This window comes from Poecilia reticulata, linkage group LG15, assembly GCF_000633615.1.
Source record: "Poecilia reticulata strain Guanapo linkage group LG15, Guppy_female_1.0+MT, whole genome shotgun sequence".
NCBI lineage: Eukaryota > Metazoa > Chordata > Actinopteri > Cyprinodontiformes > Poeciliidae > Poecilia > Poecilia reticulata.
The window spans coordinates 14,221,213-14,247,766 of NC_024345.1; the positions used below are offsets into that span (position 1 = coordinate 14,221,213).

General features: G+C 37.4%; 1 protein-coding gene across 3 annotated transcripts in view; it reads right to left on the reverse strand.

The window, feature by feature from the left end:
- Positions 1-26,554, reverse strand: part of LOC103476800 (protocadherin-15) — a 197,137-nt gene that overhangs the window by 169,643 nt on the left and 940 nt on the right. Inside the window, exon 2 of one of the 3 annotated variants that reach the window (XM_008429394.2) lies at positions 25,946-26,036. The exons of the other annotated variants lie outside the window; for them this stretch is intronic. The gene's annotated coding sequence lies outside the window, so the exon portion shown is untranslated. The remainder of the gene's footprint in view (positions 1-25,945; positions 26,037-26,554) is intronic. 3 annotated transcript variants of the gene reach the window in all.

The window sequence follows — 26,554 nt, forward strand, 5'->3', positions numbered from 1 at the left end:
GTTCTCTAATCAAAACCAAAAATGGTGTTTGTTTTCAGAACCATGAAAAGATTCCTTCTGTTGTTGCTGTTTTACCAGTTTAAATATGAAAATTTAAAAAAAAACAAAAAACAGAAGAAATATGTGAGGGGACATATTTGTTCCTAACAGGGTTGTGGATCTTTGCCACAAAGAGAGGCAAAGAACAAGATGTTGTGACACACAGAACATCACTTGGAAAAACGCCTTAAGAACATGTGGATAAGCATTAGGATGCATGCACAACACACAGTAGATCAGCTGTGACAAGTACAAGCTGACACCCTGAAACAGTTGTTTTCACACTTTGACAGACAAGTGGAAGACAGTGAAGAGCTGGACCTGCTGCCCTAGCCCACCAGACTTTCACTCAGCGCCATGATCTAGTGAAATCTCCGGTGAGGAATAGCAACACTATCAATCAATGTGTGCCCTGATAGTTACCAGCAGGGCACAGCTGGTGAGACAAGACAGGTGTCTAAACCTAAACAGATGTGCCCTGCAAGATTGTGTTCTGATCCCACTTCTGTTTACGCTCAACTCGTGACTACATCCCCATTTACACCTCAAACGCCATGCTGTTGTTCACTAATAACAGCAGATGTTGAAAAACACTATATGGAGGTGATCTGTAAGCTTTTCCAGTGGTGAAAATCCCAAGGACTAAACAGTTCATAAGATATAACCTCTACAACCAGTAAAAACAATGTACAGAAAGAATGTGGAGCCTCTTGATGAGTTCATGGGGAATTGCATTAACCCTGGTTCTGAGGACCTCACACTTTATGAGAAAGGTTCAGCCTCTTCTTCCTGAGGATGTTCAAGAGGGCAAAACTTCCATTGAGGCATCATTGAAAGTTTCCACATTTGTGTATGATTTTGTGGCGTACCAGCAGCCACAGCACAAGGTGGGAAGAACTTGGCTCAGGTGCTGAAAAACAGCCCAAATGTCTTTGGAAGACAACTCCCAGAACTTGACTCAGTGTTGATCAATGTCTGAAGAAGCCCAGCAGCGCTCCCAGTCAGGGAACAGACAGTCGGTCCCCCTGCATTCATGACAGAGATTTAGATGTATAAGAAATCAAACATCCACACTCACAAATTCTTCCTCAGAGCCATGACCTCCATCAGTCCCACTGCACTCTGCCTCACACATTGAAACAAACTTCACTTTCCACTTACTACATCTCCTATATTTATTATTACTTCTATCTAAATGTATTGATTTAAAACAAAATAAGAATTTTTGACTTAAATTCAATGATAGATGTTTTTTTTTTATCTTTGTGACATATCTGTTTAAATAAAATACATCATGTTGAGTATTTGACCTTGTCACCTTTGCCTGCTGACTTTGTCTCAAAAGTAAAAATAAATAAATAAATACAACCTCCAACAAAGGATAGATGAATAAGACACTAAAACCGAAATGTACATAGACTATTTTTTCTTCTTCTTTTTTTTTGCTGAACCGGTGCGCCCAGCTGCAAATTTCGCTTTAAGAAACACACTGATGGGAGTTTGGATAAAACCAAGCTAGTATGTATATATTACATTTATTACTTATTCTTCCACCAAAGCACAACCAGTTCATGTCTAAATTAAGTTTAGAAACAACATGAATTATTTTAAACCTTCCTGTTATGAAGGTTTGGATATGATATGAAAACATGGAAAATTGAGGATTCTCTGACATGTTTGGTTTGAGATACTAAAACATCCATCCATCCATTTTCCTGCACCCTTGTCTCTTAGTGGGGTCGGGAGGGTTGCTGGTGCCTATCTCCAGCTGGCGTGCCGGGTGAGAGGCGGGGTACACCCTGGACAGGTCGCCAGTCTGTCGCAGGGCAACACAGAGACACACACAGGACAAACAACCATGCACACACACACTCACACCTAGGGGCAATTTGGAAAGGCCAATTAACCTGACAGTCATGTTTTTGGACTGTGGGAGGAAGCCGGAGTACCCGGAGAGAACCCACGCATGCACAGGGAGAACATGCATACTCCATGCAGAAAGACCGGGGCTGGGAATCGAACCCAGAACCTTCTTGCTGCAAGGCAACAGCTCTACCAACTGCGCCACTGTGCAGCCCGATACTAAAACACTGTAAGCATTTTTGAATATATTCATGATTAGATTTCAAGCTTACAAAGTTAAACACAGTAATTAATTGTGATTAATCACAACACTAAAGTGTGATTAATCTGATAAAAAAATAATTGATTAATAGCACTAAAATAAGTATATTTTAACACTCTGAGATGACATTCAAAATTTTATTACCAATAAAGAAAGTAAACTCTCGTACCATAACAATTGCAAGAATTCATGTTGGATCAAAGACAATAAAACTTGGTGTATTATGCATTCAGTAACTTTATCAAGGCCAGAAACTGGATTTTGCTTACCTGCGACTGTCCTTTGTTAAGCAAGAAACCTTGATTACTGCACCTCTCTGCACACCAGGAGCCATTGTTCCCTTTAGAGAACAATTCTATTATCTTGGCATTGGGTTGATTTTTTTATGCTTGGAACATATTCATCTAATATGTTGAAAGAACCTGGGGAAACGTCTAAAAAAGATGAACTTATGAGAGGTGAAAATGACTTTGAAAATGTACTTTTTTATCTGACAAATGAGCCTCAATGGAACTCATAGTCTAATTTACTGAAAATGACTGTATTCGACCCTATTAAGTTCCTAAAGGAGCTAAGGTTGAGAAATCGTAAAGCAGATGTCAGGTAAATGAATCAGTAAGGCAGAGGTTCCCAAACTGTGGGGCGCCCCCCCTAGGGGTGGCGCCGTGCTATTGCGGGGGGTGGGGGGGGCGCAGGAAGCCGTCTGGATGAAAAAACAAAACATGAAAGCAGAATGCGCTGGGTTTTTACCTTAGAATGACCAAATCTCTGTTATTCCTATGTCAATTTGATTCAGTCGGGGCTTCCGCGCTTCCCATATCTGTGTCCTCTGTCACTTTTATCAGCAGTTAAAACTGTTTAATCCGTTGTTAACATGTCGTAACCTGTTTTTCCGAGCCGCCTATAAACGCAACATGAGCGCTACGACGCTCACGCTGGGTTTAGACCTGTACTTCAGTGAAGGAGACCTGCTGCTGCTGTGCAGAGCTACGCAGGTGTGTTAGGATCATGGCTCCAAACCAGCAAAATGCAAAGACCTTTTCACAGTTTTTCCCCCAAACTAACAGACTGTTGAGTGAAGCTGTTGAATGCAGGCAATGTTAGCTAAAAGATGACTAGCTAATATCAATACAGTAGGCCGATAGTTGTTGTTGTCTATGTTCAGCTATGATTTATTTTGCCCCCAAAAAAGTTAATTCCCCCCACCCCTTGTTCGTTTGGAGCCGGGCTGAATATAACAGGGAGTCTCTAAGAATCCACCTCTCACCCCTTTCGCTCACACTCACAGTTCAACCAGACAGCTATTTGTAAGCCATAAGGGGGGCAGAAAAAGTTTGGGAACCACTGTAAGGTAAGGTAATTTTATTTATATAGCACATTTTCAGCAACAAGGCAATTCAAAGCGCAGTGACAAAATAAAAACAATACAGATATTACCTTGATAGTTTTTAAAATGCTTTTACAAAAATAAGTGAAACAATGATCTATTTTTGCTTGATCACTCACCACTTTCTCCTTGTTTTTCTGATCTCTCCCTCATGTTGACACAACAACCCAGCACATAAGTGATTCCACTCTGAAACCCCAGTCACGTTGCACAAAATAGCTGGATCTTTTTTGGCAGAACTAATTTATTTAAGTTCTGTTTATTAACTCATGTTTTTGAAGCCCTATTAGTTGGACTGTTTCATATTCATAAGGGGTGAACTCTGGATTTTAAAGAGGAATTGAGCATTATATCACAATTTATTTGATTAAAAATAATTCCCCCCCCCCCAAAAAAAAAAAAAAAATCATCAAGTAGATTGCACTGGAGGAGATGATGAATTTCTGTAATGTTTGTGACACATATTCGTGTATGTCATGCAAGTCACATTTTTCCTTTTTTTTTTGTTCCACGGTTCTAAAATTACAATCACCGTTATCAGACAGAACCCTTTTCACCTAATCTGCACAGAACAAGCAACTCCAGCCTTTAGGAAAATAATAAATTGCCATTAGCGCTGACTAAAATTAACATAACTATACATAAATATGGGTGAACTTTGCCCGAAATGCATAAATCTTATCTATATTAGGGTCAACTGCATTAACACCAAGACTTTTGGCTCAATATAGCTGTTTTAGCAGCAGATGCCGGCTTTCGTCTAGTTTCAGAACAAGGATGTACAAACTCAAAATTTGCACATATTTGGCATCTGCAAATAACATTTTGAATTTGTCCAATTCTGTAGTGTCCACTTGATTTATCACAGCGAGACAAGCATCCTAATGAGTGGGCATTGTTAACTGCTACTTGTACAGGTGCTGCTACTTGACATCAGTCCACCAAGTCCTTTATTTTATCCCTGACTGCAGGGTTTACAGCCAGATTGCTGCAGTGAGTTTGCTTTTGAGTCAACTCGAGCATAAAAGGCATTGCAATGCCTAAAACCCGTCCTCTTACGACAACGGTCACATCCCGAACGGACGCTCACTATCTAGGGAATGGCTAATACTGACAGGGAACCCCTTAAAAATTTAGCAGGTCAACCCTGGACAAGCTATTTCATGATGGCAAGAGATTCACTTAGGACCAAAAGCATCAGCAAATGTCAAGGTGAATCATCTTTCAAACATAAATAAAACATAAGAAAGCATTGCCTGAAAACCCTCAGTGGTCTTCCCTGTCTGATTCAGTATGTCTGCAAAATGCCCCACTGTAGTATGTCTGACCAAAGTCACTGTAAATGAATAGCAAAGAACTGGAAAAGACAGTAATGGATACGTGTTTTAGCGTAACAGAAGCAAACAACAAAAAACATGAGGTAAAAGCACCTTTTGAAAATTCTGTTAACTGTGCAATATACCACCCTTTCAACAAATTATGGACAGTAATGCCCTAATAATATCCAAAAGACTTTTTTTTTAATATAAGAACAGAATCCTGCCTACTGTATTTTCATCAACAGCACAATAGTCTATCAGCCTCTAAATGAATGAATGTAATTTACTTCCTCTTTTTCTCATTACCTTTTTTATTTTCCTCACACTGTCTGTCAGTTTCCATTATATTATTCATTGATGCATACTTTAAACAGCTTACAAACACCTGGGGTTGGGATGTTGGAAAAATGGAGAGCAGGCTTGTTCTATGGAAGATTTTTTGCATTAACGGGGATATTTTCCTGGGTTTGATCAAATATGTAATTTTCCAGAGGTAAGATGGCGCAAAGAGTAATTCCAATGCAGAGTTCCCTGCATATTGCTTAAATTATATTTTACTGAGGGGAAATGATAGACTTGATGCGTAAATAGCTATGTGTGAGTTGTCATAGTCAGGTACATGTGTTTATAATAACAATATAGAACTTGTATAACAGTAAATAACAATAAACAACAAAATTATGGAGCAGCCATATCTAGTATTTTCCTTTCTTTGGAAGGTTTTTTCCAAAGAGAGGTCTGTTCATCTCAGGGAGAAATAGTTGATTTTAATTTTAATCAATTTTAAAGCTGTCAGAAGTTTAGCCAAGTCAATTAATATTTGTAACTTTAACTTGGACCTATTTGTTCTGTCAAGGCTAAGACCAGTAGCTGTCAAGGTCTAAAAGTTTGGACCTTAGTATCTTAAACAAACAAGATGGTAAACAAAGCAGAAACTATAAACTGAAATTTATAGACGGGTTCATTTTATTCAACATTTCTAAGCTAATTTAATCATTTTCATTTTTTAAAAATTACAGCAGAATTTTGACAGAGCACACTGTGGGAAAGCTGCTCATTACACAGGGAAGCTGGATTGTTGCAAGACTATCACAGAGGCAGATGAGGAAAGGAACAAAAATAATATTGACATTAAAATGAATAATAAAAACTGGCATAATTCACTTTGAAAGTTTCAGCACTTGCATGTACTTATTTGTGCAAATAGGAGTAAATTGCCATACAGCTCAGTTTGGAAAGCACAGGACACGTGAAGAAATCTGTACTACTTGACCTGGGAGAGAGCAACATATTTTTGTTGTCATGCAACTGGTTAGGCTTGCTAGTCCAAACGGAGCGAGGTCAGTCTCATTCAATATCAATTTTTGGCCAATACAACATTCATTATAAAATTCACAAATAATAAATGTGTGACATAAAGATCAATTCTCTGACATGTGGAAATGGAAACTATTAGAGGAGGAATAAAAGCCAAACACCACTCTGACCTGTCCACTTTTCTCCCATCCTCTAAGAAGCAAGGATGCAGTTAGAAAAGGCTTTTAAAATCTTTCTCAGTATTTCCAGATGATCTTTCAACTATTTAAAAAAATGGTGTGTTTGAAAAAAGGCTGCACACTAACATTACCATAAAAAACAATTAGACTGTTCTCTTGCAAAAAATGTAAGCTCAACAGCAATAATATTGCTCTGTTTGCAAAAATAACCATGTGCAGCTTCTCCAGGCATTTTGCATAATTGTCCATCAGTCTGTAAAATTCAGCCATCAAGGATTTATTATTGCTTCTCAAATCGCACTTCGGTCGGCTGCAAGTTGGTAGAGGATTGTGGTCTACCACTTTTAAATCTTCCTTACAGTGCAACGTAATTTACATCAGCGCATTCATCTGACAGTCTTCCAGTTTGTTTGGAGCCATTAAAATAGTTAAATGAGCAGATATTCTTGAGCAAAGGAAAAAAATCAGATTTCTCCTCCATGCATGCACAAAGTCATGGAAATTAATGAAAACGCATTTGAAAATCAAGCTGTCATAATTATTCGCAATTTGATATTAGCGACGTGACTATGATTCCAATAAGCTTCTCTGTGTGGTGAAAGTTTGGAGCTCCATCGGAAACAGAAGCGTATATATACTGTATGCTCAAAGAACCACATCAAGGAACGCGCTGCAGCGTTTTCACATTGATTCCTATCAACATTAGACACAAACAGAAATGAAGAGTCTGCCCAGGACAGAAATGATACATGTTTACGACAGAACTGCATACATTATAAAGTCACTAAGTATGACATATGGATGTTTGAAAGAATGTGGGAAAGCATAAACATATCCCGGATGTCTTCGCAGATGATAGTATATGACCCAGTCATGGCCTAACCTCCCAGAGTACTAATTTTGCCTTTTTTTTCGCCCCCTCCGATTCTAGCCTTTAGTAATGAGTAGCATTTATCACTGCAAAGAAGTGTCAGGTGCATACATGAGAAAAGGACAGCAGGGAGAAGGCAAAAGAAAATGGAAGGATAACTAATTGTGCTTCTCCAGTGCAGTGACAGGCTGGACTGATGAAATTCACTACCATCACAGTCAATAAGATCTCCATAATTATACCCTCATGGTGTATTATTTATTTATTTTTTTATTATGCCTTGAAATGGACATAAGTTAAGGTCCAGCAGCTGGAAAACAAAGGAAGATGGGGTTTTTTTCTTCTTCTTCTGGACATGAGTCACAGGTTTTATCAGCTAAGCTGTGCTGGTAGAGCTTGGTCAAGAACCGGAGAATCAAGGTTCTGAGCATCCACTGTCATTGTCGCTGCATGCTGACTATACATCTGATGCCTCTACTTCCTTCCCACCCTCCTGTGATCCTAAAGACTTGATGCTGCTGCGCTGCACTATGTACTGCAGCTTCAGATTGGATTTCCCTACAATATTGCTTGGGAGAGAAGCCTTCTTATTGTTTAACACTTCAAAAGAAAACACGAGAAATGAGAAGGAAGCAAGAGAGCAAGAAAGTTAAGGGAAAAAAGAAAAGAAAATGATAGACATCTCGAGAAAGGGAGCATAAAAATTTAGAAGGAGGAAGACTGGAGCTGCAAAGAAACAAAGGAGGGGAGTAGGTGAGGAAATATGAAAGAAATCTAAAGAGAGGAGGGAGATAGTGGGTGAATGCAAGTACTTGCTTTCGCAACAGTTGAGCTGCCAAAAGCTACTGTTTTCATACTGAAATAAATTGTTGCATAGATAGATTCACACCCATACATGGACACAGACACATAAAATGTGAATCAGTAAAGCAATTGTGAAAAAAAAAATGCATTTGTAGGAATTAAATGATGATACATCAGTTTTCATGTCACTGTGTTAATGAATTTGGACCGTTTTAAAACTAACATGTGCCAAGCTTTTGTTTAGAAACGTAATCCACCCAGTTGTTTAATTTATGTTGGGTTATTCTTCTTGCTGACATATACTCTTTGTCAGAAAGCAGTGCTATGGTATATGTCACAACCAACAACAAACACAAGTTGAAGATGATGGTAAAAATACACACCCTATCAAACTCTAAATTATGACAACTAACCTAATTTCACAACTGAGACAGGGACATCCGGTGAATGAAAAGGTCCAGCTGTGCCCCGTCTTTACTTGCCTCAGGTTTGGATTTGTTTTGACTCAGGAACTCGAAAGCAAGCAGAGCATCATTTTCTTTTTTGGCATTGACCTCTGCACACTAATATTGGTCATAGACAAAAACATATGCCTTAGTCTTATAAATTTGTTGAGATATCCAGACCTACAGTGTTAGAACAGGGCTTTCAATACCGACTGATAACTTGGAGGTGAACTACGCATTATGATTACAGCTATGTAGTAATACTGGTATGTGTTGGGTTACAGCAACAGTCCTTCCAAAAGCAAACAATACAAGAAACTTATGTTGTATTGTTTATAATGTAGGAAATTCATTTCGCTGTTAAATGCTGTTACTGAAGGATTAAGTACATCTGCAGACAGGCATTTTATTTTTATTTTCCATTAAGCATCTGTGTTTTGTTTTGTTTTTCTTTAACAAATATACCAAACTATCAATTCATGAGAACTATAAAATAGCAAAATTGGAAAATATACTTTTATTTGTCTTCCAATATTGACAGTTTTAATGTGTCTCAGAAGGAAAATAGACAAATCTGTGAAATAAAGTTAGTGTCACATAATCATTTATACTTATGACTGACTAGCTAACTTTCCGGAGTTTGCAAACCAATATGGTTTTGTAATCAGATGGTTTGAGGGCTGAGGATGCAGAGGAAAGTACTAAATGAAGGAAGATGGTTCACTGTGGTAATCCATGAAGGGAAAAAAGAAGAAGAGTAAACAGATGGTCTCTGTGTAACAAAAATAATGCTAAGCATCATTAGATTATTCATTAACACATTGGCTTCTTGATAAATCATTTGTTTCTTAAGACTCTAATTAGCTTGTGGTGCTCACAGTCTTATCTTCTTGGACATGTTTTGCTAGCCATTAAGTTGAGGGATTTGTTACAATCAGCAACTACCATGGCTAATGTTTCTAATGGCGCAGTGAAAGCCACAAAACACTTGCGTACCAACAGCTTCATTTAAACAACTATTTTGGTTTTAAAAAGTCCAGGTAAGAAAAAAAAAACGTATCTTTGCTTTTAGTCATGGAAAATATAACTATAAGAGGGTAGCATTTATGTTTCTTCTCTTTTAAAGCTCTGTTGAGACAAGTGATGCCTGTTTTTCAGACCCAAGAGAACTCATTTAAAGATGAAGTTCTCACATGGCCTCGTGAAAACTACGTCAAGTGATTCAGGCAGTGCTGATGATGGGTCAAGGAAAAACTACATTAAACTGTAAAAACTGCATCTGTCATTAAACGATTCACTCTCAGAATATCTCTCCAATCAAGTATGTGTGAAAAAAGGAACAAACGGTTTCTTAAACTTTTAGATTCAACAGATTCAACACAAACTCTGCAGGGGCTGCACAGTGGCACAGTTGGTAGAGCTGTTGCCTTGCAGCAAGAAGGTTCTGGGTTCAATTCCCGGCCCTGGTCCTTCTGCATGGAGTTTGCATGTTCTCACTGTGCATGCATGGGTTTTCTCCAGGTACTCCGGTTTCCTCCCACAGTCCAAAAACATGACTGTCAGGTTAATTGCCCTGTCTAAATTGCCCCTAGGTGAGAGTGTGTGTGTGTGGATGGTTGTGTGTCCTGTGTGTCTCTGTGTTGCCCTGCAACAGACTGGCAACCTGTCCAGGGTGAACCCCGCCTCTCGCCCGAAACGTTAGCTGGAGATAAGCACCAGCAACTATTTGCCCAAATACACACTTTCACCTTTTAACATCATGTAAAGGTGGGCAAAAATAACATAACATAAAAATAATAATAAGCTCTGGTATACATAGCCTTAGATTTTCTTTTCACATCTTACAGTTTATATGACAAAACAAGGCAATTGTAGGAAAACATAAAACATGACATACATGGGTTAACAAATGCACAGTTGAAAGTGTGCAAAGGATAATAAAAATACCCCTTAAAGTGCAGATCTTTTTGCTGAAGTCCTGTTACCTCTCCCTGAATAGTTACTCTTCTGTATTTTTATTTAGGATAGTTCTGCAAGGTGACGTTATTTATTTAACTTGCTTATTTTGTGTTGTATGTACAATCCACAAGAGAACCCAAACACTCTAAGGTCAAAACTGTCTCTGACCTTAGTCAATTCCAATTGACAGAAAAAATTAATTTTCCATCTTCTCCCTTACCTAAGAGTTCCTCATGAGATTTGGCTTGTTATATTCTGCTGATTATTAATGGTGGCTCATTAAGCCAGTCACTACCTACACCAAGATAACGAGCCATGGAGATGCAATTGATTATTAAAATACAAAAAAAAAAAATACTCCCAGGTCAGAGTTTGAATATATTCAGTTTTTCTAACATTTACTGTGTTACGAGCAAAGCTCAAACATTAACTAAAAATCACCACCAGTAGGGCCATTGGGAACCATACCAAAGTCAAGCTTGAGCTAATAAAAACACTTTTAAATTGTGAAAATTCCAATCTGTTCTTGATTTAGTGAAGACATTTCATCTGGCCGTGAAAACTACGACACGATCTGCACAGCTTCTATTCAAAGCTACGAATAATGTTTTCAATCAACGCACCTTAAGCTGGCCAAAGATGGCAGTACAAGGGACTAGTTGGCCTGAACAGCTGCACCTGGGCCTAAAACACAGCTTGACGGAAAGCAAGACATAGTTTATCACGGATAATATCTTGTGATTCTCATGCAGCTGCAGCTGCATTACAAGGTAATTTATTAGTGTTGTCACACTGACAGAGCAGTGCCAAGCAGACACAGCTTAACACAGACGTCAATAAAATCATTTAAAAAAAAAAAAATCTATGCACTTGTTTATCCAGTGGTTGTAATTTTGAGAATATTGTAACATCATCATCAAGTGTGGCATTATTTTTGTATTACTTTAAAGCAACACATTTACCATAAGTAAGCTCTAACACAACTTTTCTCAAAGCAGATGCTTCAGATTAGAGGTGCTGCAATATACTGATGACAACACAGTGTTCAAAAAGCCATAGGTTTTTTGGTTTTTTTAACACCTCAAAAGTTAATTGCACCTTAACAAAAAACAACGGCACCCAAAGTTTTGTGATTTATTTCAGTTTTCAATTCAGAAAGTCAAACTTGTATATTTTATTTTACATAATCATGTAATGATTATGTTCAAATCATAATCAAAATGATTATGATTTGAACTGAGACACTAATGGAGTCAGATTTCTTGTTTGTCAACATAAACCTAGCAACTGAATGTTTCATTTCTAAAATGAACTTTTTGATTAAGTTCATTTGTTACATGCTAAATAGCATATGGCAGAATGGAGAGAGGGTGGTGAAAAAAATGATTGAAAACAATTTTGGATAACAAACAAGTGTTTTAGCAGTTTATTACTATTTTGTTTAAAATACTTTTCTGTAAATGAATTCATTCACTTTCACCAGAATCTATCTCATAAAACCCTAAGACATCCTTAAAAGCCTTAAAATGTACCTTAAGAAATACATTTAATTAAAAAAAGTCATGTTTTTGCAGAGGACTAGCTGGTGCTGATCAGCAGTCCTCATCCAGCAACAATGAAAATGCTAGCAGATCAATGTAATATTACTGCAAAATTGGTGCCCTTTTCAAGATGGCTATTTAAGATAGACATTGTCAAAGAAGGCCCAATCCAATTATCAGCAGCTTTATGAGCCCTCAATTTGCTGTTTCCAAGTTAATAACTGTGTCAAAATTTGGCCAAAGTGACTTTAATGTCAGTTGTTTGGGATCCTGACAGGCATGAATTGAAAAAGAAATAGTTACTAAAGGACAGATGTCATTTCTTTGTGTGAATATTTTATAGTAGAGCACAGAATGTCATTTTGACTCATGGTCAGGTTTTTACCCATATTATACTGGGATTTTAGAGGGGAGTTTCTGTGAAAGCTTGCGATGTCTACTTCTACTTCTACCCTCCTTTTCACTCTGTGTGCGGCCCAGCGGGGTTGCACTGAGCCCATGTGCACTTTTACAAGTTTTTCTTTGTGAGGTTTTGGAAATCGATGGTCTGACGGGACAACCCCACCACTTCCCTGCTGTCTGACCGTGACATTTTATCTTAAGACCACGGGAGGTTTAAGAAGACAGGTTTTAGATTAATGAAGGGATGTAAATGAACAATTAACAGAAGTGAACAAAGGAAAACTCATGACATCTCCTCACCATTTTATCCAACACCCTGCAGATTTCACAAGAATACACACTTACAAGCCAGATTATGTACAACTTTTTAACTTAACCAATAGCATGATCAGAATATCAGAATTTGGTATAAACAACATTGATCATCACTGGTCCAAGCTGGTTATGTTAGTGCAATGGTGCTGGGTATATGGCCCCTAAGTCAATTCTCCACAGAGCATGGCTTCAACCTCTTCTTTAACCAGACAGATTTGTCTCCATTATCAGAGCTTGAGCCATTCTTTGCCATTTTTTGTTACCACTTCACTGGTAGTGCAAGCTGTGCTAAGAAATTTGATTGACAGCTGACTGAATTCTTTGATTGGCCCTTGATTTACGTAACTGCATGAGTGAAGGCTGGACCTTGCGAACTCCAAACAATAACATTTCAACCACTGCAGTGGACTGATGGACATGGAGTCTGCTATCAAAGAGCTGCTCAGTGTGGAGAAGTGTAGTAGGAGCAGCACCGGGAGCACATGCATCAACTTTAAGAGCGAAATGACCATGATTTTGCAGCTATGCGAGCAGCACCTCTCTGAAAAAGGCACACGCAAACAAGAAACAGCTCTGTTCAACACTCTGCAGGAGTTTCAGATCTTTGCCGGCTGGTGAAAAACACTGGAGCAACATTAGCATTAATTTGCTGTGATGTGCATATTTTCCTTTTTTGGGGGGTTATTCTTTTCATTAAAGTTCATGTGTGAATATTGGTGAATATATTTCGACTACTTTGAGGAAGTTTTGGATGAAAAGGAGGCTAGTCCTACTGAAGGACTGCAACCCTGTTTTTCTGAGTCGTATAGTTCAGGAAGCAACAATGACTGACATTTCTGGGGTCGAAGGGTCCAACAGTGAAGGGCCGGAGCTGGACATCTGTCACCTCCAAAGCACTGAATGGTAATGAACAGATCTATGAACATGATAATTATGCATAGCTACTTTTGGTTTAATTCAAAAGTCCAGTTGTGAAGTAAAGGGTTGAAGTTCTGGTTGTGTTCCAACATGTTCTGAGCATGGCATGCAACTAGAACAGAGTGAAATTTCCTACAGTCAAAATGAATGCTAATTGTGACCAAAAACTTCAGATAAATCAAATCTTTGTTGAAATCACTCACAACTTCCTTGCTTCTGCGAAATCTGGCTTAGTTGTTTGTTAATCCCACCGGTAACACTTGTTGCCAGAAATTTTTTCTAACTCCTGGAAGCTCTAGAAGAATTGTTTTGACTTTTGGCAGCTAATTGAAGTTTTAAATTAAAATAATAGTGTGTCTACTCTAACAAATATCAATTTCATGTAGCTAGTGTGAAAGGTCACATGACCAGACCTCTTTACTTTCTACCTGTGACGCTGGAGGTAAATGTCTGTCACAAATCTGTACAAGAGGAAGTCAGTAAAAATATTTAAATAAATATTAATAAAATATTTTGAGCATATGTTCTTTCAAGTGTCTTCTACTGATATATAAAGAAAATTGGATAACACTTTATTTGAAGGGGTGTGCATAAGACTGACATGACACTGTCATAAACATGAGATAACATCTGTCATGAACATAAAGAAGTCTTTATGAATGTTTATGACAGTTCTCATGAAGTGTCGTTCATGAGAACTGTAAATAATGACACTTTTAATGCAAAGTTGCTCTAAAAGTTGCATTGAAATTCTATTAAAAATGCCAACTTTGCATTAAATTGTCATTATTTACAAAACCAAGTTACCAAAAATTGATCATAAGAAGAGGGAATGTAATGCATGGCAACAATTGTTGCCGAGTATAAAACCTACATTTTCACTAACATAACCAACATAAAATGTAATAATTCATAAAAATCATGTGTTAGGGAAGCCCAAGGATTGAAATGCATGCGCTTCTTTAGCAGGAAAAAATTGGGGATAAAACAGGTAAACTTACCCTCATTATGTCACAAGATGGCACCGTTGTTTGACCCAATTACTAAAGACAAAAACACTCTGCATTTATAGTATGCTGTGAGAAATGTTTATTATTACAATATTTTGTATACACAGAATGAAAGCACAACTCATTTGTTTAAAGCATGCCAGTGGTTTTATTGCGTCAGGGACACTTTAAATCCAAAGGCTGCTATGTTGAAAACATCAAATAAAATAGACTGTCACAATACAGATAGATTTGTGATCTTGATCCTCAATCTTGATTACTTGACACTGTAGGCTGTTTGTCTTAAGGACAAAGTGAAATATCTGAGTTTATCTGAGTCCGTTAAAACCACAAACTTTAGGTTCTCCATTGCTGAGTATCACTGCAACCACAGCTCCTGCAAGCTCACAGCCCACCCACCCATGTTTCTGCTCATAATATAGTAACATAACCACAATATCTCAGCATACAACAAAATATATCATACTTTATCGTAAACTAACTATTAAATCCTTGTTTAATAAATATCATGCGAACAATCTTTGTACTAGTAAAACTCAACATTAATCTAAATCGCAGCCTCACTTTGCTGCTTCAGATTGATGTAACCATACCTACTTTGCAGTTAGCAAACAAGGCAGCCTTGTTTTCAGCCCTACTCTTGAGACTCCACTTTGTCGTCTACACTTTTCAGAAACAATTTCACTTTAGCTGTCTGAATAAATACACAGCTATCTTTGCTGCCTGGAAGTGATTCAGACACTGCAGTTAGAGTAATCATCCATAGCATCAGCAAAAGATGCGTCACCTGATACCTTACTTACAGAAAGTGAACAAGCTTGTGAAAATGTAACTCCAATGTCTAAAACTTTCTTGAGACTAATGATTTACCCATGTAAGTAAGTTACGGTGAGAAACAGGAGTCCTTTGAAGGGAGAATTAGAGTTTCATATGTGTACGTAAAGCTTTTGTGAAATGATTACTTTGTCGTTTAAAGAAATTACAAGAGTTCCTTCTTCAAGCCGTGTCCTATAGAAGTAATATTACTTCAAATTAACTGGTGTAGTTATGATGAAACCTCATGAATCTTCTCACTTAGTTGTGCTTATAAGTTTTCTGTGTGGGAAAAATACGGTATCGATCTGAGCACTCTGACTTAAGTGGTCTTCAGAGAAACAACTTGGGGGGGAAACTATGTCTGTGGTGGCTTGTTTTTTGCAAAGTGCTCTGTAGCACTGATCTGTGTGTAAAAGTCAAAAAAGTTCATCTACAGGGTGTGCAGGGTCTGCAAAGACTTTCAGTGCCCTTTTTCTGAACGCAGACCTGCAGAAATCTAACATGAAGGGAAGGTCGGCCCTGCAGATCAGATTATTAGTTGCAGTCTGGTCCTGTCTTGTTTTGTGGACGAGCCAAGCAATATAGTGATGGACAAACACAGGACACACCGAGTAATTGGGAGTAGAGTAGTAGGGCAGGGATTAGAGTCCCAACTGGGCCTTTGTCCAAACAGTGTCTTAACACAAATCCTACAGCAGGCAAATGAAACCCACATTTGATTTCATTTATTTATTTGTTTTTCCAGAATCCAAACCATTTTCGATTTTTTTTATGGCAGTCTGAATGGCCGAATAATGATCTTTTCAACCCATCTTATTTGTGTCCGTTTTATGTGTGCTAATAAATCAGATTCATAACAAATAGTTTTCAAAGTGTCTACAGTCTGAACATTTTATTCGATTTTTACTTAAGTGATGTAAGCAATGCATCATAATTCTGCACTAGAAGAATCCAGATGAATCTGGACGTAAACAACGGTGTTGTGATGCTGAAAAATTAAATATGCATCTTCCTCAGAGATCTTATATCAAGGCAGGGGTCTAAAGAGAGGAGGGTTGTCGGTGCATGGGGAGCTTTTGTGAAATGAGAAACGTAGAGGGGTTGGTGGTCGGTGTGAAAAGCTCACTTTGAAACCTGCAGTAGAGGTCATCCGGTATTCGAAAACTCTTGGGTTTCTGTGATATTATAGCTGCACATAACACTTTCCCCACACATTTTGAACGTTATCTTTCTGAAAATACCAACAAAACATTACCTGTAACAACATATCTATCAATTAGTTTTAATAACTAGAAGATTAATATCTGACAAGTCGAGAGTTCTGATTTATGAACATATGCTAAAGAGCAGAGAGCTCTACTCAAACATTTTAGAAGTCTTGGATAAAAGGTATAGAAAAAAAAACAGCTAATAAATCATTCATGAACAACTTTTTACATCTATATCCACTTTAAATACTGGCACATCTTCTGTAAATGTCTAACCATCCTCTGCTTAATTAATCAAATTGCACACAGTGAATAAATAATAGATGTTTACTGCAAAAATGCTTTACTTTTAATGATGCTAGTTTTGTTCAAGTGTTAAAGTGTTATACCTTTTCATAAAATTACTCCTTTGGCAAGGTTTGAATGATGCAGAATAAGTGTTGATAAGCTTTCTTCATGATGTTCAAGGTGTTTATATGCTAAATAAGCTTTTTTAAAGGTGAACCATAATAAACAACATTCCTTCAGTGTAGAGAGGACTAGAAGGGGTTTTAGTTAGTTGCCATCTTTAGCAGCTGTTGATGTAATCTTTTTTTATTTCTTAAGATAATAAAAGATTATTAACTTGCATTAGGGTTTTTACAGTGTTTAATGAAGAGACTGCAATGGAGAGGACGTATTATGGCACGGATCGGTCACTCAAAAGCAAAATTGCAACAAAGAGTCTGTATGCATTCATGGGTTTGTACAGGATATTAGAAAAACATTCATACCTCTCTGCCTTTTTGTACATTTTGTCTCATATCAACTACAAATTTTAATATATTTTATCTTCTTTATCTTTCAGTTGAAGCATTTTTGATTTTTATCTTGAAAGGTGCTATTCTTACTTCTAACTTACATACTTAGACTTCTGTATGATAAGCCATCACAAAGCAGAGTAAAACAGAGAGCTAAAGGGGAAAAGACAGAGGAATTCCACAATTGTCTAAAAGAAATCTGGAAACAAAACCTAACACTGACCTGCTAGTAAATTTCACGGACAGCTCTTAGATGTTCAATTACAGCAAAGTACATGTTGTTATGTAACATATCGTGTGATGTAAAGTTTCTATATTTGGACTTAAAAGCCTTGGGTAAAGAAAAGAGTTAAATGAATCGCGATGGAACGGTTCTGCAAAAAGACAATCAATCAGATTAAAGCTATAATTGGAAACATAAAAGCAACATGAGAGTATGTTTCACCTTAGGCTCCAAGAGGAACCTTCTGGAGTACAAGATTCACTTTAGCACCGTGGCTTATAACTAAAACTGCAAAAGCGGAGCACATTTAACCGATATTAAGAAAATTAACAGCTTTTCTGATACAACTTTCCTGTGCTGTGTATTTGTAAAGGAGTAGCCTGTCAGTAAATGGAGGACACCTTCAGCAGCCATGAAAAAGGGCTCATCCACAGAGACAAGCAGATGAATCTGCTCACTGGATAAACTGTCAAATATGATCAATGATTTACTTTTTAATTGGATGGCTTTGCCATGCTCTGTTTGGTAATGGTGGAAAAATAGAGAGAGAAAAAAAAATGCTGCAATTAAAAACTGACATGAGCACCACTGTAAGTTTCAGCGAATTTACTTGCATTGCAAGGTTAGTCTGGCTGCTGTACAGCTTTACTGAGTTGTAATAAAACCTCCCACACTTTTTTTCCCCCACGTTCAGGGTTTCATTAACGAATCCATCTAAAAGGTACAGCCTTCGTAATATGAGAGGTCAACATGTTAATCTGGAAAAAAATGATGCAATTATCCATTTGAATACATGTATGCTATACATAACATACACTTAGAAGAGAATGCATTTGCATGCTACAATGGAAAGCAAATGGTTCCAGATAAACATTTTTGCAACAACCTAAAAATGAATCTGAGATACAGACATCTGGAAACATCAAACAAAATATTGGAAAGGTTTCCAGACATCCCAGTAAAATGGGATTTATTCACACAGGTGACTGACGTGCTGTCACATAAAGCAGCCGAAACTAAATGGCATACATGCAAATGAAATGCCTTCATGAAAGTGAGAAGATAATAAAAGAACTATAGTTCTACACAACATATTTCTACAGGTTTTATAGAACCAGTTAAACATGTAAAATGTTTTATACATGTTATACACATTAAACATTGTGAGCAGAACTGAAGGTATTCAAGGTAAATTGAATTTCTTGTCAAGCAAATCGGAATGAAGTAGCAAGTGTGCACTCTGCTTTAACTTTACAAGGTTTTAATGTTTTAATTAGATGTTGGGTAGGAGATAGTGTGACCACAGTGGAAGGTAGGAATGACAAGACGTTCATCTTAAACCAAATTGTCTTAGCAGTCATGCATAAAAGAAACATTTTTTGTGACTGAAGAAATTTTGCAGTACAATATTACTGGCTTGATATGCTTTATATGATTAAGACATTTTGATGTTAAGGTGGGCTTCTGTGATTCCACACTTATGTTTTTGTGTTACGTAAAGTCATTGTTCATTTTAAAAAGGATTATTTTGTGCCTCATTACCCCTCCCATTGTGACAACATGTTTTGGATTTCACCTTGGCCAAGTGTCAGAAAGCTGGTTAAGTGGGTTTCGGAAAGCCAGATAGCCATTATGCTGAGTAAATTTACTACCGCAACTTACTTTTGATAAAAGCTATTCTGTTCCTCAATTATGTTATTGGTATCAAGCACAACTAAATTAGTATTAGGTCAATTTTATTGTATAATGGAGCTTTGTAGACAAGAGCCCTGCCACTGTTGCAGAGTAGATCATTGTGGATTGAATATTTAGAAATAGCTTGCTATATGAAAATTGTGGACAGTCCTGCGGTACTTTAGTGGGGTTCCCTATTGACTCACACAATGCCACAGAATTGCAGTTATTGGTGAAAGCAATAATGTAGACGGTATCACATTTTGACATATCAAGAAAAATCTAATCATATATTTTTGAGTGTCCAAGCTACAGTAGATAGATATTTTGTTCAGACAAATAAAATAATCTTCCTTTTCTGACGTTAATAAGTGTTGCGTAAAACATATTTCAAATTTTCCACTAAATCATACTCGCGCGAATAACTTGCTCTCTACTCGTTATAGTACCACAGCAACATTATTGCCGTTCTTGTTAAATATGTTTTGATATTCTCCTGATGCCATCATTAAAACTTCTAATTCCATTGGTGAGTAATGCGTACTTTCAGGTTTCTTTTTTTCCCCCTCCCGTTGCCATGGTGAATTGGGTTATCTGTTTTTATGCGACAGTTTTTGTCATGCTGTTACTGTGTTGTGTTCCTGGGACTCTGAGGTTATTTAAACCTGTTTGTTTCATTGATGAAGGCTGGCGATGATTATGATGATGATGATGTGGATGGTGTTTTGGATCAGCTTTGCATAAATAAACTTCTGAAAAGGTCATCTTGACTCTTTCGTTTTTTCAATGAATGTCTGCCACCAAGGCTGTTCAACCAAGCAAACAAGCCAGTTCAGATTCAGTCCTTTTACCTTCTTCTTTCTATGGCTATATCCCTTTTGCTGCAGAGATGAAGCTAAGATGAAGAGGTTTTACGGGGCGCTTCTGCATTAGTTTTTCTCCCCTGATAATGGCTCTGCTAGGGAGACAGGGCGGTTTGGATCAGCCCCGAACTATAGCTGGAGCATTGAAGAGAGGATGCTAAAAAATCCCCACAATTTTTATTTCAGTCATCTCCTCCTGCTTGTCATATTTCCTGTTAACTTTGAAATACATGACAGGAGTTCTGCATCTTCCTTTGCAAACAAAACATTTAAAGCCAGCCGTCCGTGCTGAACGCAAAAGGCTTATACAGAGTTTACACTCTAATGTAAGAACCTATTTGGAAATATTTAATTCGCGGAGGCAAGGGCTTCTGCTTTAGCATCTCCTCAAATATGGAGGAAAGAGAGATGCTCTCATCATAGCCCTTTTTTTAAGCGTATTTAAATGGCAAAATTAAAATAGTTTTCAGAGTTTATGTTCTAGCATACAAATTAAAGTGATTGCAACTGCAAATCCATATACCACATTGCCATCCAGATAACCCACGGCCAGGCCTGATCTTAAAGGATTCCCAATAAGGAGCACCAAGTTTCTTGACCCGTGTTAAAACTACAGGCTGTTCTAAAACAGCGCAGTAAATCAACATCGTCATTCACAACTTCTCCTTCTGTTTGCTGATTGGCCCGGTCAAACATCTGCTGGAGACAATCTAATTCAAGTGGAAATAGCCCAGTCAGTGCTTGGAAGCAAGACTTTTTTTTTCTCCCCAAGAGGAATTGCACAGAAAGGCAAAGGCCAGGCTAGGTAAAAACTGACACATGAAACATTTGTGTAAATTGGCACCATTGCACATCCAAAACATCTGGATATAAAATCATTAAGGGCTGAAATAATCAGCATGGTGCAGCACACCAACAAAACTATTTTGGTAAGTATTTAACATCGTGGCCTTCGATTGCCTGCGTCCTATGATTTGTTTACTTATGTCTTCCATAAAGTTGAACTGAACTAAATCCTCAGTGCAGTAATGTCTATGAAGACGTCAATACAATCTTGTTTCTCTGAAAACCAGAAAAGAGAATGATTTTGAGTAGAAATAATCAAATGCTGCGAGTCTGCCTGCTTTTAATAGCAGGATTAATAATTGCAGATTAAAACTAAAAATATTGCCCCTGCTTTAAAATATGCCGTGCCTTTGGCAGAATACAGATTTCTTTTTCTTTTTTTTTTTTTTACCAGCCTCAATGCTTCATGTTTGAGTGTTTTAAAGTCTGTATGCAATCACTTGGGGGTTTCAGTTGAGTGCTGGCAGGTTGACAGTCTGTGAGCGTGAGGACTGCACTGACTCTGCAATCCCTTTTCTCGCCACATCCATCAGCAGAGATCCTGTCCAGGAGTTTGAATCCAAATATATACACAACCAAACAGCAATCATCAAAACCAGCAAACTTTATTTTGGATAGATATTTCACAATCATTCATCACCTTAAGTAAATGAAATGTTTAGACAGGTCTTTATATGCGCAGCCCTGCGTCGCTTACCAAGTGACCACGACCGTGTCCAAGTTCTGCTCTTTCTTATGATGAACAGAGAGAAGTATTGCAAAGCAATTAATGGAATGAAATGAATTTGCAGTAGATCTGTCACAGCAGCTGTAAGATTCTCGCATCATATGACCATTTCAAGGAGCTGCTAGGTTCCTTTTTTTTTCTACTTTGGCTTACTAACAAAATAAATGTTCTGAATTTTCTACTCTCGCTCAGATTAAACTCACATCGTGAAGCTGTGTTTGCTCTGTTCCAATGAGAATTTTCTACCCATCCATCTGGCAACAACCTTCAAGGAAGCCAAAAAAAAAAAAAAAAAAAAGAGATCTGACATGACTTCTGCAAAGTGGGAAGCTGTGACCTGCACGCTTATTGTGCACAGCTCATGTCTTTAATATTCCACTTTGAGACGACTATAGCCATCAAAAAACAAATTATACACACAGCCAAAGAAAGAAAGTGCATATTTTATCATAAACTTGTAATTCATTTGAAATGGATTTAATGAGATTATGCTGAATAACAGGAAGGGAGTCCCATCTTTTTTTCTTTCCTCCTGTATTTTCGCATATCTGGGCTTGTGATTTTTTACAAAAATAAAATATTCTTTATACTAGTTGAGAACTTGCGGAATGCTCCCAGGATAACTTTAGCAAAAGCACGATTGACATAAACCCTTGTGTGTTTATGCCAAACATAAACATGCAGACACATTAAAAAGCAACGTATCGCTTTTTAATGTAAGCAATACATTTAAAAAATCTGGACTTTTTTCCCAAATGATATGTTCATGCTGAAGGGATTGAACTTTAGCAGTGTAAATAATCATAACATAATGAATATACATGTATTTCTTGTTTTACTTATTTCTGCTTCTAGCAATTATTTAATATTATTCTATCTGTTTTAATTATTTTATGTGTTGAAGATGTAACCAAAGTTGCACTTTTTTGTCTTTTGTTATTTAATTCCTGTTGTCTGCAAATAGGTCTTATAGACAATATGAGTTTATGTTTGACATTCATCTGATAACTGTCAATGCTGAATTAAACTAATAATAAAGATTCATTATTAGTACTACTTTAGTAACCTTAAATAGAGAATATTCATTTAAAGTCACTGGTAGGTTTTTTTTGTTTTGTATTTTACAAGGTAGTCACTATAACATTACTTTGGTTTAAAATCTGGTTTGGTAGGAGTCATGGCTGCTCTTGCATCATATTTAGCTCAGAAAAAGGACTGCCAGAGTAATTTCTGAGGAGGAGGTTCTTGGTTCTTGATACACTAAAAATAGAAAGCTTGCGGAGAGGTTTCTGTTTTTTTTTTTTTAAATGGTTTTGACTTATATAAAAAAATAACAGAAATATTGTCCGGGTTGATCCTTCCGTGGAAGGAAACTGATCGATTCCTCGCTCCTTCAATGTAAACGATCAGACTCAAAATGACATAGCTGTTTTTTTGTTGTTTTTTTCCCCTTAATCAAAGCATGAGGCCGTCCTCTCTAGGAAGAGGACCTCAAACAAAAAAATAAATAATAGCTCATCTACCATCTCTAACCATTAGCATCACTTTAGGTCATTAACAACATGTATCATTTTGCAAATGATTAAACTGTCAGATAATTAATAGTCTTCAACAGTGGGTCAAACCCACAACTCAGCACTGCTGTGTTAAATTAACCCAAAGCTGGACCGGTCCTCATTGCGGTCAAGATGCATCGCTCCTGTGGGTTATTTAAAGCCCAGCTGTTTTTAATGTGTACTGTAATATGAAAAAAAAAAACAGCAAAAATTCTGTTTACACATTTGAGTTATTTATGATATTTTATTGAGTATCAACACGTTCCATGGTGTTTCCAAACAAAGCCTCTTCATAAGTGGTAAACACTTTAGCCAGACTGTGAATGGTTTTGCAGTGATTCTAGTGAAAAAGTCTATTTATTTTGAAGCGTTTTATTGTACTGTACACAGAGTTGTATGTATTGTAAGAACACATTATTTTGTACCATTTTGTTTCACTTGTAGTAAAAGTGTTTATCCTATTACATATACGGAGGGAAAAATCATTTCTTTCACTGGACCAAAAAGTCATTTTCAGTGGTAAATCTACTACCACTCAGTGGTGAAGTAATGGGCCATGACTGTCTGCATTTACACACTTCTGTCGACCAACTTTGTTCAACACGCACCAAAAACACATTTCTCATCTTATGGAGAGTTCGGCATACGGAGATGCTGATGGCTTAAAAAGGGACAAAGGAGACAATTAAAAAGATTTGGGATTCATGTGAAGCAAAGCAAAGTACTGGGTGAATGGAGCATTTTTTTTTTTTTATTTCGGTTTAGCCGAGGTTTTCCCATTAACTTCAAAGCATCGGGAGAGTAATTTTCACTCTTGGTTTATTCATTTTTTCGAAGTTAACCTTATTCTGTTCATTAAAGGTTCCTCCCTACACATCCCCTTGCTTGCACTTGACATGTTCGGTGTTCTCCGTTAGACTTGATTCATTAAATGTTTTCACGTAAAAGGTCAAAGTAAAAAAAACAACAACAAAAAATCTGCATGGACTAGGAACCACAGGAGCCATTAGAAAAAACAAAAATAATCGGATACGGCAGCTTCTACAAGACCTTTGCTTGTATCTCAGTCTTCTCTGTGCTGCAGCACAGGAAAACTCACAAGCCGTACCATGCACCAAATAAATCTACCTCAGACTAAACTCCTAAAACGTTTTCAGACAAAAAGTAAGAAAACATACAGCAAATTTAAGCCCCTCTGTCAAGCTCCCTCTGTCAATTATAAACAATTACAGCTGAAAAAGGGTTACATTTTCCCTGAGGTGTGGTTTAGTCATTTTCTTTAACGGGAGGCAGGGAGGTGGTGCTAAGTAAAATCAACTTTTTCAGCTTTATATGATGTTATAATGTTATTCTCTCTTCAAAATCATACCCAGAGTGTTGCTTTGAGTCTTTGATGCATATTTTAAGAGTCCTTAAATCTTCAGTGGCAGTCATTCAGGGAAGCCCAAAGACCTGCTCATACAAAGCTCCACCTATTTACCCAAATAGCTCTGTCGGTTCCCAGCCGACCTTCCGCCCCAGAAAGCACCACTCCCCACTCCTCCCCCAGACAGCTCCATATATAGCATGTGTATTTTCATAAACTACAAAGGAAAAGAAAAATAATGCATATTGACAACATTTTAGTGCTATTTTAAATATAGAAATAAAACTGAAGGCAAAAACGGAACAGAGGACAAAAGTGGGCATGCGTCAGCTGTGGATAAATAACTTTGTGCCAGCTAAAACATAATCAATCATGCAGTAACTGTCAAATAAGAGCCTTAGTGGCTTTAGTGAAATCCAAGTGGTGACGTTTCTTTGAGCAGACAGTGAATTGCATATAATTACAGGTAAAACTGTGTTTAGAATTCAACCTCAGCTTTCAACCTACTTTTTAAAATCACAGCAAACCAAAACATGGCTCTGTCAAAAATAGTCTTACAAATCACAATCAACAAACACAAGGACTGCACAAATCACGTCTTAAATGACTTAAATGTACAACTTACCTCTATAACTTAGGATGAAGAAGAAAACTACACATTTAGTAATACACTGCATTGCGTTTATTTTACCTTTTTATTTCAGCTGTTTTGATTCATGTGCGTAATTTTGCGTGGGCAAACAATGAATCGGAATTCATTTATTTATTAGTTTTCACGTTTATTTATTTACATGCTGGCTTTTAACCCCTTTCTAAAGACTACCCCGAGTGAGCCACGACAATGGGCTGCCTATGGAGCGGGACTCAGGCAGAATATAAATGGACTCTGACTGGCCTGAGCCACGCTGCTCTTCATCTCTCATTTCCCAAATGTGTGCCTCTGGAAAGAACAGGCCAACTCTAGATTGAGGAAGACATCCTGCAGCAGGGCTTTTTAAATATTCCCCACACACTTCTAAATCATTGCCCAAACGTTGGAAGCGGTAGTACACACACACACACACACACACACACACACACACACATATGTATACAAAAATAAATAAATATATCATAAGTGAGAGCAGAGCAGAGCAAGCCAGACATTAGGGGAGAAAACAAGAGGAAAGAATTTTAAACAAATCCCTCAAATATTATCTAATTGGATCATGTAGCTTTTCCCTGATTCACTCACTGTTAGCAGCACTGTGCACATGCTCCAGGAGACAACATCAGCATGACTTTGTCCAGCCAGATGAAATCTTGCCAACCTCCAACAGCTTACCCTAACACAAATAAAGTCAAATTAGAATATGTGGCACACTGGGGCAATGATAATAATAAATGTAAGGGGCTCTAAAAAAAAACTCAAACAGAGCTGATCTTATCAGTCTGAGCCGGTTGTGGGTTTACGCTCACAAAATATTGTAGGTAAGTTAGCTGAATTATGTTTTACGCATTCACTCAAATACACACAAATTCATACGCTGATACTCAGATTGGTAGGTAACTTGGGTGTAAGTCTCCAGAGGAGCGTGAAGATATGGCAGGAGGAAGATGGAAACAAACCAGCAACTGTAAGAATAGTTACAGTAAGATAACTATTCTTCCCACTCAGACACAGTTAATCTGAATGCAATAATTCTTGCAATATGAACCAGATGAAAAACCAACCGTTTACTGAATTTATACTTGTAATAATATTTTGGCACTAATTATGAAAGCACATCAACTCTTGTTTTTTTAAAAGTATAAAAGGAGCACAGCCTGCTAATCAATCTGGCTAATGTCACATTTTCTTTGC